Raw genomic sequence first — 18,514 nt, 5'->3', positions numbered from 1 at the left:
TCACACATAGGTATCATAGGCAACGAGATGGCGGACAGCCTCGCCCATAGAGCGCTGTCTGGGAATCCTTCGAGAAAAGTGCCTCAAGAAGACAAGAGACTCTTCAGAGAAGCGGTGTCGTGCCACTTCAGTTCTTTGTGGATCTCACCTCACAAGCCATGTGTGATCAAGGGTCTCATATGAAACCAAGCCACCTTACTGCTCCGCATTCGTACGGGCTCTGCTCGTACCCCTGCGTAGATGTATAAGACTGGCCTGGCGTTATCCCCATTATGTTCAACGTGTGGTGTGTGCGGTGACATAGAACATTACCTAATGTGCTGTAGTGTGTATAACGCGGAAAGGAGGGTGTTATTCGGGTCCCGCAAGAACACAGGACTTCCTCACAATTCCCTTCAGGACATTGTTTTCCCGCGCGGGAACCGGTTGTGTAGGAAGGAGGTCTCTCGCCTTCTGTTAAATTATCTACACGACACGGATTTGGCTTCCACATGGTGAATTGAGGAGTGACCATATATAATTGGGAGGTCTGTGTCTGATTATGTGATTTATTTATTTTAAGTGTCGCTACGGTGGAGCAATTGCCGGCAGCAACTGCAAGGCTAATCCCACCAGTAGCCTACAACAACTCAACTCAACTCAACTCATGGTGGTCGCGAATTCCAAGCCGGTGGTGTTTGACGCTCCGTTATAAAGGCTACGGTGGCGCTCCCGTCGTGGTGACGTCGGGTGTGAGCCGCAGCTGTCCCGTGATGCCTTGATGGACGACAGATAGGGTGAAAGGAGCATTGAGCTTCTTATGATAGTCGGCAGCCAGACGGCAGCAGCATACGGCACGAGGCAATGCTATAACGATATACAAGCGACGATTCTGTCACTACACATTGTGGCCGTGAATCCCGAAGCAATGACTCTATTTCCGGAAGATCTTTCCCAGACCATGTGCAAAACTACCAGTATTTGGAGCGCCTTCTTTCTTTAGTTCCTGAGTGAAATTTCGCGCCCTACAGTAACACATATGGACAGCAAATACGGCAGCAAACATTTGCCGAAGCTAGGGATCTGGCGAGAACACCGTCCACGCGGTTGTGTTAGCTTGTCGAGACGCTGTTTGCTAACGCGTCTTGCAGCGGGAGATTTGGGCGCTCTAGGACCTGGTTGAAGCCCTGAACACACAAGATATATCCGCGCCGTTGTTCAGCAGGCATTGTCCTTTGCAGTGTCTTTGCGTAAGAGCTCAATGTCACCACAAAGACAGCAGATAGGTAAGAAACGCAAATAAAAGAAATCTGACCACAACTCACATGAGAGAGTACGTGCGGGTACTTCTGTACGCTGGGGCACAATGCACTCTCCTTCCTCCTTCTTACATTTATTGGAGAAAGAGAAAACGAGAGAACGGCAGCGGCTCCGCTCTATTTTCACTTTCGCCTTCTAAGAGCCTGAGAGAAAAAGTGGAACAGAAGGGAGGTTAACCAGGACTAGGCCTGATTGTAGCTACTCTACACCAGGTAAAGGGGAATGGGGAGAGAGGATTAAGAGCAAGATAGGTATGCCTGAATTGTAGACGAATTTGAATACCCGCACGAAAATGTTGTCCTTTAACGCTTTTGCGTTTAGTTTTTACATTGTTCATCTATCTATCTATCTATCTATCTATCTATCTATCTATCTATCTATCTATCTATCTATCTATCTATCTATCTATCTATCTATCTATCTATCTATCTATCTATCTATCTATCTATCTATCTATCTATCTATCTATCTATCTATCTATCTATCTATCTATCTATCTATCTATCTATCTATCTATCTATCTATCTATCTATCTATCTATCTATCTATCTATCTATCTATCTATCTATCTATCTATCTATCTATCTATCTATCTATCTATCTATCTATCTATCTATCTATCTATCTATCTATCTAAGCGAACTTTTGACGTACCAACTGCAAGACTTAGGCCAGCGGTCCCGTCATACGACACTTGTAGTGCAGTAGTACGGGAGAGGGTCTTACTATTCTTTAGAATGATGGCACATGTAGTAGGGCCGTCTCAGTTCAGCTTGAAAAAAAGTAAATATATCACATGATTGACACGTACCATCAATCAAATTGGGCGGACTGTTGCATCCACTGACCGTATATCTGGGAGTCTGGTGTGCGTACATACGTTTATGAATTAAAAACAAAATTAAATAATATTTATTTATCGCTTAACTTCACTCTCAGACAAAGGTACACCCTTTGGGGTGTACATTTGCCAGACAACAATAATCGTCATCTGTCTTGCTCGCATTTCCTGTCTTGAAAACGCTGCGCTCGTTACTTTCCTGTCGAGAATACTCTGTCATGCTGATAACGCACATCCCATTCGTGACTTCGTAGTACTGGGCTCGCAGCGTTAAAGAAAGGAAATGCGCGCAAGACAGATGACGATTATTGTTGTGCGCCAAATATACACCCCAAAGGGTGCAACCGTTTTTAGAGTGTAGATTTTGCTTTATTTCCAACAAATTTGGCAAGGCTCCGTTCTCGCTAATGTATGGATGATTGAAATTGTGGGCGATTTCTGCGGGTACCAAACTTTTCCAAAGTTTTTAGGCCCCGTTAATACGAAAGCCAGTTCACCAGCATGTTCTTTCAAAAGCGACTTCTCTACTAACATCGTTGATCATGCGACCTGTCTATGGCATCACCACAGGAATAAATCTACCTGAACCAGTGAGTTCATGAGAAAGATCAGCATGCTCACTGATATGGTCCCGATTTAAAATGCCTCACTTCATGCCTTGCTCATGTAGCTTTGTTTCGTAAATGTAGACAGAAAAAATATGAACAGGACCTAATGAAATGAGAGGAACCGAAAGCGCAGCGTATACTTATTGGGAAACGTGTGCGGGAGTGTCACCGGTGGTGATATGTACCACATTAAGTACGACTGCACTTTCCAGCGTCAACATTGAAGCCTTCGGTAATCACGAGATCTAAAAAGCATGCTTACTTCCGGAGATGAAAAGCGGGCTTCCTACGTGTTGCAGCTATTCTACTGGCATCATGTGCGCGAAGCAGTTGAGATAGAACAGCCTTTTCTGTAGTACGTGCTAGCGCCGCCAGCAAGGTGCACTCTTTTCCTGTTTCGTCAACTTTGCTTGAGTGAAAGCGCCGTCGTTGAGAGAGAGAGAGAGATGAATATAGGAAGGCAGGGATGTAAACCAGTCAAGGCTCTGGTTGGCTACCCTGCGCTGGGGGAAGGGAGAAGGGAAAGAGAGAGAATGGAGAGAGAAGGTGTAGATACGTGTACGGACAGTACTTGAGTTAAAGCCGCTCTCGCAAACCAGACGTTCTGAGGAAACATAAATGTGCCTTCACTGCCTTCTGAGCCGATCGGTGGGGACGGTGCTCTTGTACTGTCTGTTCACTCAGAGGACGATCATCGAATTTCCTGAATGCGTTGGACAAAGATTGTCTTTGTGCTTGACATTGAGGACAATGGCACAATAAGCGGTTAATGTTCTCCTCGCATCCGCAATCATCACATGTAAGACTATCAGACATTCCAATTAGTGCTGAGTAGGCATTCGCGAAGGCAACTTCAAGCCACAACCGACACAGAAGAGACGCTTCGCGTCGGTGCAGTCCGGCCGGAGGTCTGAGTTGAAGTGACGGGTTTAGTCTGTGCGGTCTTGTGCGCCTTGTATATGCGGCATTCCACTCTGCTAAGGAGATCTTCCAAGCTAGATTGCGAAGTTGTCTCGTGGCATCGGTCCTTGAGGGAAGAATTGGGACGCAGTGGTCTTCTTCGTTTGACATCCGAGCTGCCTTATCTGCCTCATCATTTCCTATGATACCAAAATGATCTGGTATCTAGTGAAAAGATATATAATGGCCTTTTTCTCCTAAGTGATCCACAAGTTCAACGATTTCGCATGTGAGCTGATCGTGAGTTCCATGTCGGAGAAACGACTGCACACATTGCAAGGCCGGCCTTGAATCGCAGAAGACTGCCCTTTTTCTAGCACTTTCAGCACTTATCACATGAAGCGCGTTGCAAAGAGCCGCGAGCTCTGCAGCTGTAGACGTAGTGACATAGGAAGTCTTCAACCGCTGGGTTATTCTCATTGTTGGTATAACTACAGCGCAACCGGGACTGGTTGATGTCGTTGATCCATCAGTATAGATGTTTGTGCAGTCACTGTATTTCTCGTACAAAATAAGTAAAGTTAGTTGCTTTAGTGCTCATGATGGCAAGTCCAACTTTTTCTGAAGTCCTGGGATTGTAAGGTTTACTCGAGTACGGCACACACACCATGGAGGAATGGAAGGTCTTGCCGCAGCTGTGTAACCTGACCTGAGAGAAGCACGGTGCGCGAAGACAGTTGTACTGAATGTTGTGTGGGGCCTATCTACTTGGAGACTTGCGAGGTGGTGGGTAGGGGTCCGGGCGAAGCGACTTATGGGCACACGCAATGTTCCAATGCTAACATGCGTTCCAAGAGTGAAATCTTGAGCGACTGCAATAACTTCAGTCGCTGACGCACTCCGCAGTAGGCCAAGGTATATCTTGAGGGCTTGGCCTTGGATGCTTCGGATTATATTCAGGCTAGTTCTGCAGGTATTGGACATAACCGGTAGGCTGTACCGCAAAAATCCAAGAAAGAGGACCCTTTACAATTGCAGCATAGATTGTATTGGCACTCCCCAGGTCTTTCCTGCTAGGAACATAAACATATGGCAAATTCCTGTCAGGCGTTTTCTCACATAATTCACATAAGGGGTCCAGGAGAGGTTACTGTCAATGACCACCTCCAAAAATCTGTGACTCGTGATGTACGAGATCAATTGTCCGTCGACGGATATCACGTATGGAGACATTGATTTCCTGGTAAACGCCACCATTGCACATTTTTCATTTGATATATGAAGTCCTTGTTCTCGAAGGTAGGATGATGTTAAAGTGGTTGCCTTCTGAAGCAGCGCGCGGAGCTGCAGTCGCGTCACAGCCGACGTCCAAATGCAAATGTCGGCATAGATGGAGAGCCTAACGATGCATGGCAGGGTGTCGGCGAGTCCAATGAGTGTTTAACTGAAGAGCGTTGGGCTCTGTACTCCGCCCCTGATGCACCCCACGATTACTGTAATGCTGAGAGGTCGGGCCATCCTCGGTAAGTACGAAAAAGGATCTCTGATGTAGATAGTTACTTATCCAGAAACAGACCTTGCCGCCAAGTCCTAGTGCCTCTAACGCGTTGAAAATCGCTTCGTGCGTTACGTTATCGCACGCTCCTTTAACATCCAGAAACAGGGCAGTAGATAGTCTTTTGCAGGACTTCTGGTGCTCGACGTACGTCACCAAGTCAATAACGTTGTCAATGTAAGAACGGCCACGCCTGAAACCGGCCACCGCATCTGGATATACCTGGTAATGTTCGAGGTACTATTCTAGCCGTGCTAGAACCATCCTCTCCATTAGTTTTCCGATGCAACTGGCAAGTGCAATTGGTCGGTATGATATAATGTCTACAGGAGACTTGCCAGGCTTGAGAAGTGGAATTAGGCGGCTGGTGTTCCATTCCTGGGGAACCGTACCTGTCTGCCAGGAGTTGTTGAACAAGAGCAGGAGCACTTTCGGAGCCTCTTCGCCAAGAATACATAGGGCGCGGTAGGTTATACCGTCTGGTCTTGGTGAAGATGAACGCTTTCACAAGGCCAGTGCAGCTTCAAGTTCGTCCATGGAGAAAGGACTGTCCATGCGGGGGTCGCGTGAAATCGGTGTGTGGTGGAGCGTCGATGTTCCAGCGGAACTAGTTTCGCCAGCAATCCTCCTGCAGAAAGCTTCAGCGACGTCAATCTTGCTGCATTGTTGGTGGAGGGCCAAAGACTTAAAAGGGTGGCACTGCTGAGAGGTTCCACGGAGACCACGAACAGTTCACCATATGTGAGACAAAGGTTTTCGTGGATGCAAAGACTCGCAGAATGACTTCCATCTTTGCGATGCAAGTTTGTCCATGCGACGCCGAGTTTTCTTTTGAGTTCTTCTGGCCAACCTCAAGTCATGTACAGACTTCCTGCGCATGTATCTTCGCTCTGCACGGCGACGAATTGCACGAAGCTTCTCCAGTTAAATGTTGTATTCGGTCCGTGTATAGATTCAAGTAAGCGAATGTGTGGCAGCCTCTAGGGCACCCTTTATGATGTCCTCTAGGCTAGAGGACAAGTCATAACTGCAGCTGTCTTCGACAATTTATTTGAACATTGGTCAGTCGATGCATTGTGTGACGCCGGCTAACTTGGAGCCCGTCAGCCCTTCAATCCTAAGATAAGCGGGTAGGTGGTCACTTCCCCGCGTTTCGATATCAGAAAACCACCTGACCTTTCCAGTGAAGGAGCCTGAAACAAAGGTGAGGTCAAGGCAGCTACAGTAGGCAGTTTAACGCAGAAAGGTGGGGCTTCCATCATTTAACAAGCACAGTTCTTGTTCGGAGGCAAATGACACTAATCTTCTGCCTCTTGAGTTTATCTTAGAACTTCCCCAGAGATGGTGGTGGGCATTAAAATCTCAACTCATCACCAAAGGCAGCGGCGTCACTGTCGTGATTCGCCGTAACAGCTCACAGTCCAGCCGACTTGAGGGCGATATGTAGGCTCCAACTACTGTGAAAGTGAGCTTGCATTTCTTCACTCTCAGACATGCGTAGTGTTTTTCTTGGTCAGGTGGCACTGGATGAAGGACATACGTAAGATCATGTCGTATGAATACGATGATCTTGCTGCAGTCTCCGTGGGTGGCGGCCATGAAACACTCATACCCGGACAGTCTCATGTTATCTGATAGGGGCTCGCAGATGACGAGGATTGGGAACCTATTCGGGAACACAAACTGTCGAAAGTCCGACTTGCGTAACTTAAGTTCCCTGGCGTTCCACTGAAATATAGATGCGTTCCGGACTTCATCACGAAACGACGGCTTCTGGAGAGCCATGATTTCAACCAAGAGCTGCAAGTACTGGACTCAAAGTGTCCAGCACCTGTAACCCGTTTTGTGTTGATTTCATGTTGGTAAGTACAACGCGAATGGCATTCATGAGCGACCGCAGAATGTTGATGACCTGGAGATGATCAGCCAGCGTCGCTTGAACAGTTGCCGAAGCAGTCGAAGTTTGTGCGTTTTGAGGCAACTTAGCAGGGAATTGTGCGCTCGGTAGCTCAGGCCATTCTTCAGGACGGGCGAGCCTCTCCGCTTTGTTTGCTTTCCTTGTATCTGTCTTGGTATCTGACTCGGCAAGCCTTCTGACGGAAGATGGCGTGTTCTTATATGCGGTTGCGGAATGTCGTGAACGTCGTTGAGAGTTTTAAAGCATGAAGGTTGTCGCCACAACCCACATAAACAGCGAGGGGTTTCAAATTACATTGTGAGTTCTTTTAAAGATTGCGGCGACCGGAATAACGCTTGCTGATGGGCTGATCATTATTCTATTATTCTTCCTGATTCATGGGAAGAATAGTAACCGAGTAGACGAGACGAGACGAGTAGTAGGCAACACACACACGGGCGCTGACTTGCAACTACATTTATTTTCGGAACCATATGATATTTATAGCATACACATGACATACGAAAAAAAACGAAATAGATACAACTATCACATGCATGTGTTCGCCGCTTAATCAGAATGGCTCATTCTTCTAAACAAACACACCAAGAGATCGTTTCCCTTTCAGTCAGCATCAGGGACGCCATGCTTACACATGCGTGGTCCATATTTGCTGCTTCGACTATTAATTTTGTCATATTATTCGAGGAGCGGCTAAGCACTTTTGTACTGTCTAAATGTGGTACGCATCCACAATGTCGCCAATGTATTCCCAAATGCCGGAAAATGGCTGAGTTCCCATTATGATACCGCTCCTTTAATCTTTCCTTTGCGCACATACAAGTTTCGCCTATATGTACTTTGCCACATGACAGGAAAACAGAATAAACTACATTGCCTGTGCTTTCAACGAAACGTCTGCGGTGCTGCGTAAAGCGAGGGACCACCACCATTCTTGCTTTTTTGTTTCTTCCTTGATTTCTCATAACCTCGAAAAGATAGGTATAACAGAGTAGGTTTCCAGGTGGTGTTCTCTGCCCCTGAGCGCCCTGCAGGGTCTCTGCAGGAGCGTAAACAAGGAATAAAAATTGACGTTGGTCATTTGTTCTACGCAGCGCTACAGTCATTTTGTTGAATGCGCATACAATGTAGTTTATGCTGTTCCCCTTTCAGAAGCATATATACCTCAGACTGGCAGGGGCATAAACTAAAGAGAGCACTAATATAACGTGACATCAGTAATTTCCGGGCGTTTGGGAATACATTGCCGATATTCTGGATGCGCACAATATTTCGACAGCACGGCAGTGCTTAGCCACTCCTCTTACAAAGAGACAAGGTTAATAGTTGAAGCCGCAGAGATAGATAAACTGGATGATTCATGTGTTAGCGTGGAGGCTATGACGCTGACTGAAATAGAGAAACGAGTCCTTGATCTGTATGTTTGGAGCTATAAGCCATTCTGATCAGGCGGTTAAAACGTGCACGTGATTTTTGTATATGTTTCGTTATTTTCGTGTTTCATGTGCACGCTATAATTATTGCACAGTTTCGAAAATAAAATTACTTGCAAGTCAGCGCATGTGTGTGTTGCCTACTCGTCTCGTCCTCATCAGTTCGCGCTTTTATTCGTTCACTGGGAATCGGAATAACGCGCTTGAGTTGGTCAGATTTTGTCAAATTGTAATTTCAGTGCGCACTTCTACGCGCATAAACGGTTTACGTTGACGTCATCGTGGCCGCCGTTTTGAGGTAACATGCCGAGAAGCTGCGTAAACAAGAAACGTGATAGCTCGACAGTCACGTCTAGGGTGCCTCACCGGCGAGGGAGAGACCATTCAGGCACCCTAGTCGCGTCTTGCACCGAGCGACAAGTCGATAACATTGATAAAACTGCCACCGTAAAAAAAAAAATACTCACGTGATCAATGATGTGTTGACGTCATCGTAGTCGCCATGTTCACGTACTAGCACGGTGAAAAGCTGAGTCCATCATGTGAAAGGTACCTACAGAAACAAACTTTTTTTGTGGTGTTCTTATCGTCAATGAATGTTCTCAGTTTTTCATTAAGATGCGTTATTATGAACGAGTCACTTTATGGACAATATTGGCCGAAACCAAAGTGTCCATACATCGAGGCACGACTGTACTAGGTATTAGGTGACATTCGAAAGCATGAGTTTCACTTGTCTGCGGCGCATTAGCTTTTGCGATGCGAGTCTCTTAAAAATATTTCCTTCTCTTGAAAGAAAGCCTGCGAAATTTCAAAATACGTCCGGGCCACCGGCTTTCACGTCGCTGCAGTGTAGCTCTCAACCACGCAGGAAGCAGACTCTCTCCATGCCTAACCCAGTTGCTGCATCGACTTGATCGCGCATTTACCTTAGTTTAGCCACTGAACTTCTGTGAGGCTCGCGTATAGCCGGTCTAGCCTGAGTGCGCGGCAGTTGGTGAAAGTTATAAGCAATCTGCGAATCCCAAATTATCGGCAAGCCTCACGCAGGCTATCAATTTACCCAATCCAAACAGCGTCACAAATGTTGTACATCTGTCATATCTAATGAGCGAACCTGGCCCCACTACGGGCCGAACTAGTTAATTTGCAGCGTTTGAGAGCAAAATTGCGCTAGCACGCTATAGAGGATAAAAAAATACATAAAAAAGACCACGCAAAAGATTACATGCCACAAACATATCAAAATGATGTTCTCGAATGTGCTCTGAAGTGTCTGAAGCCTAGCCTGCATGCATCGGAACTGCCTAATGCAAAAAAATAAATAAATAAAAGCAGGCATAACAAGCGGCCACCTATTGTTTCCCTCGTTACTCATGCGGCGATAGAATGAAGTCCTCCCTTTTGAAAGCGTTCATGACGTGCAGCCACCGAATGACAGAAACACGGGGCGCAGAACGCTGAGCTTATCACCGTAAAAAATGAATGTGAAAAAAAAGCGAGAAAGACCAGAAAATGTTTTTTTTTTCTGCAGACACTTTCTTTCAATGAAAAACAAAAGCTGACTTTTTTTCTGTTTACGCTGAAAGACAGAGCTTTTCTTCATTTGAACAGAACTGATAGGTAAAGTTTTAAAAACAATTGCGAGCAATTCGATGAGCGAAATGAGATTTGTTCGTTTCTTGGCTATTTGTGTGGAGCTTCATCAGCCACTCATGTATGAACAGATAGAAAGCTAGAACTGCTCTCCAGCCGTGTCATGCCACTCAGCTTATGGTTATACAGGGTGTCCCAGCTAACTTCAGGCAGACTTTAAAAATGTTAGAATGCCACGTCGCTCGCCAGAACCAAACTAACGTTGTTTGACGTTGCTTGAAGATACTCAAATTAATTTTCTTCATTCCGCCTATTTAGATAATTGGTCCTAACTAATGAACTTCTCGAATATTATAGTTAAATGAAAAGCGTCAATGAGAACATTGTAGAGCGACATGAAAAACTGTTGCTCAATACGTGCTACATAAAAGTGTTTTTCCGAGCGTGAAAGAAGCCCACGAATGCACGCGAAGTTGCCGCACAACTGGCCACTCGAGGCACTTTGCATGTATTCGCGGGCTTATTTCACGCTCGGAAAAAACACTTTTACAGCTGCGGAGGTCGTTAGTGGCAAAAAACACCGAGCTTTCTTCTCAAGCATGGCGCTAAGCTGCTCTTACTAGAGAATACTTTTCATATGCACGCAATGATTTGAAGTGGAAAAGGTGGTAGGGATCCTCGATCCCGCTTTTTATATAAAATTTCTAGTTACTTAACAGGACAGAACGCAGGATGCTACCATCGCTTTTAAACTTTTTTCTGTTGAACCTCAGGTTCTGAAACTTTTTGGCAGATACAAGAATGTTCGCCGACCTATTCTCTTTGGGAGTTCGTTGTCGTGCCAACGGCTCAAGGCGGATTAGCTTAAGCGGATTCCTTTTATTTTCTGCGATTCAAAGATTACACACATACCATTCGCCGACACAGCTACGCGCTATAGCGGGGGGGTGTTATTGTTCAGAAGGTTGGGATCTACGACTACGAATGTACTGATGAGGCGCTCACTGTTATTCGTCTACCTCGTCTTACTAAATAAAAATTAAGAACGAAATGTTTGAGCTCAGTAAAAGGTCTGTGGCAAAACGATTACTGCTCAGCACATTGCCACCAATCATTAAATAGATGTTCATCTCAAATATATGGGATGGAATATCAATTTTGGACATGACGTCCACGTTTCCTGAACAGCCTTCACTTCCGCTTTGGCCATAGCGTTGAGGCTGCTTGCCTGGTACTTAAGTAATCGAAATGAGAGCGTGGGAGGTAGTGATGACCTGTTCATGAAATTTACATGCAACGTGGCAATGCGTTGGTTCGTCGGAACATTTTCGTGGGTTCTGTACGCTAAGTACACGGCTTGTCTTCGACGGGGCATCAGGCCTCTCGGCGCACGAACATCGACTTGCGTTGTAGAGCTTAATTTTGTGCGTCATGCGCCCTCTACGGCAATTACGGCGATAATCCTCGCGGTTTTGCCTAAATTACTTGATTGGCTCTGGATGACAGGACGAATGTGACTATGTTTATTATTCGTGCGCTAACAAATTATCTTAAAGCCACTTGAAACAACGCCGCATAAAAGAAAATTGTTACGAGGGCCGCGATCTGCATGAGCCAAGCCTTTCGAGCTTTTCGAGCCCTTTTCACTTAGACTTCTCACACAATACTACTACGCCGCTGGGCCCATGGTCTTTCCTCCGAGCGTGTGGAAACTTGCGGTGTGAGCCCTCGCAAGCGCATCGTGAAAGGCGCACTATAGTGCATAATATACGCTGTTTTCTTCACATCAGGCGAAGTTTTCCGCCGGCTGCGCACGATAATACTCATTTATGACGCGAAAAAAAAAGAAGAAGATATGACAGGGCGAATAGATGATTTCTACAATATGGCATTTTGACGTGTTTGCAATCGCTTGCGACTCCTACAATCGCTTGTGACGCATGCATCCAGCAAAAGCATAGCCTTTGAGATTTGTTTCTGTTACACGCAGGGAGCTGTCACTAGGCCGTGGATTTCGACACCACCTATATATGTCGAATGCAATGCCGACAGTTGTCGAACATGGGGTGTCTCAAACTGAAGTGAACTGTTCGACCAAGAGCTCTGTCTTTGTCAGGGCAACTGTTGCTTCACTGACGACAAGCCGCGTTGTCGAAACGTTGGCTTCAGCCTGGTACACCCCTTCTTTGACCCCTTTTGATAAGTTGATTAAAATGCACAGTTTTACGCTCTGCAACTGCGCAATGGGTTATGAGAGACGCCGTATAGTGAATAGCTCCGGATTAATTTTGACCACGTGGGACGCTTCAACGTGTACAGAAAGTACAGTCTAGCCCCATTGGAATGCAGCCACCACAGTCGGGATCGCAGCCACCTCCTCGGATTCAGAAGTGCAACGCCATAGCTCCTGACCTATACCATGGTGGCTTGTTGATCAGTTGATGTCTTAATCTTCCCGCGAACATCTGCCGTTTTGAAATTTATGCGAAGTCAAAAATATTCTGGGGCCGCATTCAATACCTTTTCGTTTATAGGCGCTGTTTGTGTGCCATACGTTCTTTATTCGATGCATGGTATTTACGACCAATGCACACAGTAATCGCTAAGTGTCGATGGAAGCAGAAGATCCGGCTGTGTCAGCCATCAGTCTATAAGCTGACCCATCACAGCCATAAGGTGCTTAATTAGTAGAAATTTTACCCTGCTTTGGCTTCGCTTCGCAGCTAAAGATAACTTAGCTGTGAAGCCAAGCCAAAGCACGATAAGAATTCGACTAATTAAGCAGCTTATGGTTGTTCCAGTTCGACACCTTGTCCTGACACTCAGCAGCTAACTGTTTGTACTGCGCCGGTAAACTATTCAAGGAGTTGAAAGATTTTCTCCGAATTTGCCAGCAACAAGCCGCATAGCTTTTGCAACTATGTACGATATTCACTCGCTTTTCAGCACAAAAAGCGCTTTTTACGATACTCAGACAATTTGGGGTTTAGCTTTCTTATCCACGAACAGCCAATATATATGTTGTTGGGGTCATTTACTGTGGCATAAAATTTTGTAGGAAATTTCTGAACTTCTGCCCACACACAAAAAGGTCGACCAGTTTGCTTTCCTTCAAGTAAAAGGTGCTTTCGAGGCTGTCGTTCCGTGACTCTGCATGTTAGTCAGACTTTTCCGTAATGAATTACATGAAAATATTTATTTGTGATGAATTGCGTGTCTTTTGAGTTTGTAATTTGATGATTACTTTGCTCAATCGGTCACGTTAACTGTAATTCAAGTACTTACTTCAGTAACCAACTACACGTAATTAGCTAAATTTTTGATGAAACGAGCTGTAATAGGCGACGCAGCTTTGAGCACTTAATTTGCGGCTGCAACTGCGGTGTCCAAAACCATAAAAAATGCACACACAGGCTACCTCCTCCCAGCAATTAGCGAACTTCAACGACGCCTCGGTCATCTAAACATGCAGACTCGCAGATATAAAGACCTCTCGTAGAAGTCCTACCTCTGAGCTTTTCTCTTACAATAAATTTATCTCTCTCTCTCTCTCTCCCTCTCTCTCTCTCTCCCCGGAAGCTCTTTTAGGCGGCCTTGATAGGTGCTCATAGATGCTGCTTACTTCTCCTTCGCTTAGTGCAGTCTATGACTTCTCTGATATAGACAGAAGTTTCTGGCCATTAAAAGCCTACGTTTTTATCTGTTTGATATATATGTGACTCCGCTACACCTTTTTTTGTGATTGTAACGTACAAATATTAGGTTTGAATAATATGCAGCGGTATATTAAATTGCATGACTGTTTGGGCCACGTTTTTCAAGAAACATGGACGTTTGCAGGCGTCCATTACAATTAGTCATATAAATTTATATGGCTAACGAGCGAAAAGCGCTGGGTGGAGGTCCACCAAATGTTGGCCGACAAAACGTAAACAGCCCTTCTATGGCACGATAGGGACGGCTACTTCGGACGTAGATGCCAGATGATCACCTATGGACTACATTTCACTTTTTCACTGGCCTTAACGGCATCGCCTTCCCCTCGTCCCAGCAACGATAAAAGTGCTGCACTTCATAAATGACTCAGGCCCGTGCACCGCAGCATTGAGTAACTATGAACAACCTTGTTAGTAAGGTATTCGTACGTTTCAGCACAGCCCATCTTTCCAGTGCCAACAACAGGCAAGTTTTCACTGTCGCTGCCACATGTTTTCAGCGGAATACGAGGGAAGATAACGAAAGAAAACTTCATAAGGAAATTTTTCGCGAAGATAACCCATTGGTAGAGCCAGGCGAGCTGGTTCTATTTACTGTATTTGTACAATGCTAATAAACGTAGGGCAAAAATTAACGTCATAGTAATTGCTTACTTTTTAGTAACTTCTCGATTACTTTCGTGGGACAGTAATTGGCTACAGTAATCAATTACATTTTTCAAAGGAGCAATAGTGATTGTAATTGGTTACTTTTTTGTAACGTGCATAAGTATAATAATAATAAAGCCCAACAAGACGGTAAATATAAATTCACTATAGAGTGGCAATCTGCGTTAGTTGGTTATTCATGGTGATCTAATAAGAACGCACAAAATGGGAGGCGAAAATAGAAGAGACTTACACCACGCTGGCTTCCATATGTTCTGTGTCAGAGGGAGCACGTTTTAGTAGGCACAGCAAAAAGAAAGCTGTTTACCCCTTGCGCAGAAAAAGTTTTTTTTTTCTTTGTCACGAAGAAAAATGGAAGGGGCGCTTACACATTGCTCATCAAGTCTGTCAATGTAATCTGCTTCTATAATTTATTTTGTCGTCTGTTCTTATGCTTTCTTTAACAGCACACCATTTTTCAAACGCCGAAACGTTCCCGCATTGTTCAGAGTGATGAGTCAGATTGTTTATTTGTACTTTTCTACATTGTACTTGTGCTCAGGCAGTCTGCAGATGAGAAGATTTGCACAATGCTTTCGCGGGAACGACTTGAAAAGTCGATTTAAAGCAGCAAGTTAGGTTGTCTGTAGTGTCTTTTAGCACGAAAACGCATAAGGCTGAGGGCCCTTTAAGGGTTATTGTTTCAGACAAACGAATGGGACAAAAACAAATACGCCGCTTTTTACAAGCGAAACTGAAGTGCCTTGCGAAAGATTCAATCATGGTGAACCAGAAAAGGTTGTTGAATGTCTACACAAACACACTCAGAAACCGTCCACAGTTATATGTGAAGTGAGGTCAAATATTGGTATTATTCGTTGTCACAAGACTTCATATTTATGCGTGTTGAAGGGCACACTGATTATTTTCGAGCGATTAATTTTCAATACAGTGTTGGGTTCTTGGGGAACGACTTACTATCCTTACTTATCACTTGCGCCCAACGCATGTAACTTGGCAGGACTATTTTTACCTGCAGAAACGAGGCGTGCATTGGTTCGAGTCTTGTCCGCATAGTCAGTGATTTAGCTTTAACGTCCATGGACAAGCGCCTTTTCGCGCACCTCAAAGAATATGATGTTTTTAATGTGTTTAATTTGGCTTTGACAACGTCGCAGTTTTGTAGGGCGACGACTGGTGAAACGTAGTAACCATCTTTCAACAATTTTTAAGCTTGAAACCCTTACTGAAGTATCCCCATATTCCTCATAACTCCTATATCCAATAACACCGTATGACATATGGGGAAAACGTGTTTTCATACACAGTCACGTAGGTGTATTTACCAGAAAGCGGGTACTTGAACACCCCCCCCCCCCCGCGCCCCCGCCCCCTGTCAGAAGTGGAGCGCCCTCTTTTGAAAGCGGGTGCTTCTGACTGCGCGCTGGAAGATCGAACAAAACAACAGCTGAGCTGAGACCAAATTTTCATTGTGAATGCGTTAGCCGCGTAAGTAATGCTTTTCTTTATTGCATATACACTGTTTGGGCAGTGAGTATTGTCTTTCGTGCCTCGCTGCAAAAAGCGGTAGCAGACGACAAACAGGGTGCGCCATGTACACCCTGGCATTGCGGCGAAGTCTGGCGCTGAGCAGTTCCCACCATAACAAATTTCACGTTGCGCTTCCTGCATCATGCCCAGTTTTTTCGAACCGCATAATCATATTCAAAAATACAAAATTAGTTTGCTATATATAACCTAGGTGCGAGGGATTCTAAAGTATTCTAATCAGCGGCGCCCAACGATGGCGCGTCTTACGGCATGGAATGGTTGGATTATCAAATACCGCAACTACTGAATATATGTATGAGATGACCATCTTTAAGGTTTACGGAATTTGTTTTTACGATTAAGGGGTTTTACGTGCCAAAACCACTTTCTGATTATCAGGCACGCCGTAGTGGGGGACTCCGGAAATTTGGACCACTTCGGGTTCTTCAGTGTGGACCTAAATCTTAGTACACGGGTGTTTTCGCATTTTGCCCCAATCGAAATGCCGTGGCCGGAATTTGATCTCGTGGCCTCGTGCTTAACAGCCCAACATCATAGCCACTAAGCAACCATGGCGGCTTCGGAATTTTTAGAAAATCAGCTTTGGCAGATCGCACAATTATTGTCCTTGAGCTGAATGATACGAAGAGGCAGATTTCACCAGCACGAGAAATCGAAACACATTTCCAACTAATTGACATAAATTCAATAATGAGCCATTTAATTAATTTACGGCACATATTGAAATTCACGAATTGTAGCCGGTGAGTTTACAAGATGTATTCGCTTGAATCGAATTTCCAGCAGTACACCAGTTTCAAGATATTTTTTCCCAGGTGTGGGACGAAATTCATGGGCGTTGTAGTTACTTTTGTGCTCCAATGCATAACAGGGTGTTTTGTTAAAAAAGTAAGCGGAACAACAGCGCATTTTTGCGGCGAGTATGACAGCTCATATATCTATACAAACAAGCGTCATTCTGAAAATTCATTCCAAGTGGACATGCCCTGCAATCTCACCGGCTACAATTCGTAAAGTTCAGTATGTACCGTAAAGCAATTAATTAAAAAGTTAATTCATGATTTTTTGTTAATCAGCTAAATATATCTTTTGATTTCTTTTTCAATTGTCCGCCTCTCTGAATAACCCAGCTCAAGAACCAGAATTCTATTATCTGAAACACGGAATTTTTATAAAGTTCCATAAACTTAAGAATAATAACCCCTTATAAGGTGGCCCGGATAACGTTAGGCAAGCTATTAAACCAAACAAAAATTAAAAATACGGTTCAGGATACGATCTTAAGACCGACGATGTTCTGCCTTCCGAACGCTGGCGACCTAATCCTGCAGGTTTTATGATGGTATCTCGAACCGTGTTTTATATATGCATTTTTTTTCTTTGAACAGCTTGGTTAACGCTAGTTGGGACTGTCAGGATTGGGGGCTCAATCCCATCGTCCGTGGTCCTTTGCCAAGATTGGAGTACGGCATGAATTTGAAGGTAGCTGGCCCATGCCGTCGTTCAACTTATTTACGCTGAGATCGTTGATGAAGTGAAGAACTGTTTCTCATCGAGAACGAGGAAAAGGGTTTATTTACAGAAACTAAATCAGTCTAACATGACTGCTTGAGAAAAAGAGTATTAGTCCAACAGGACTGCATGAGAGAAGTGACTCAGTCTAACATGACTGCTCAAGAGAAGTGTGTCCAGCATGCGCACAACCACAGTTTTTATACCCTCGATCCGCCGGTCCTACGACGCGGCGACTGTTCGTTTACTCATCACCAACGCGCCGCTGCTCTGCAGCACAGTTTACGTACACAAAGGCAACCGCGCTCTGATGCCCGACGACGGCGTTGGCGGGTGCCGTTCCGGGAACTATCGTTGCCGATCGAGGGTCGCTCGTTGTTCCGTGCCACTCCGAACCGTGAGAAGCACAAAAATACGTCGTTCCCGCGGCAGCTTCTCCAGGCGTGTCAAATCAGCTCCGCGTTGGGGAACTCTGGAATCATTGTCCACACACCGAACTCGTCCCGTCACAATGTCGATGGGGCTGGAGGAAGGAAGCGGGTTTTCAGCACAAAGGCCGCTTCTTCGAACGCCTCCTAGCTGCAGTGACGGAGAGGGAGCGGAATGCGCGTCTTGCACCCCTTGTCGTAATCGGGTGGCAAGGTGGCAATCTTGCTTAGCGGCGCGCCATTCTTAACAGCGCCTCCATGGCCCGAAGAATCTCGACTGTCTAGCGCTGACAACCGCTAGGCAGGAAGAGAACGGCTGCTGGTCAGGGGGGGATTGATGTCTTGGCTCGCAGCGACCACTTGTGCATTGATGTCACCGCCCCAAAACATCCAACAAGGACAGGCAACTGCAAAATGAACCCCACAACACGGCTCTGCGCCGAGATGACGTGCATCGGCTCTCACTTTAGACTCGCTAGGCTTCAAAA

The sequence above is a fragment of the Dermacentor albipictus genome, chromosome 1 (genome assembly GCF_038994185.2).
Source record: "Dermacentor albipictus isolate Rhodes 1998 colony chromosome 1, USDA_Dalb.pri_finalv2, whole genome shotgun sequence".
Lineage (NCBI taxonomy): Eukaryota > Metazoa > Arthropoda > Arachnida > Ixodida > Ixodidae > Dermacentor > Dermacentor albipictus.
Note: the sequence above shows the minus strand (reverse complement) of the source record.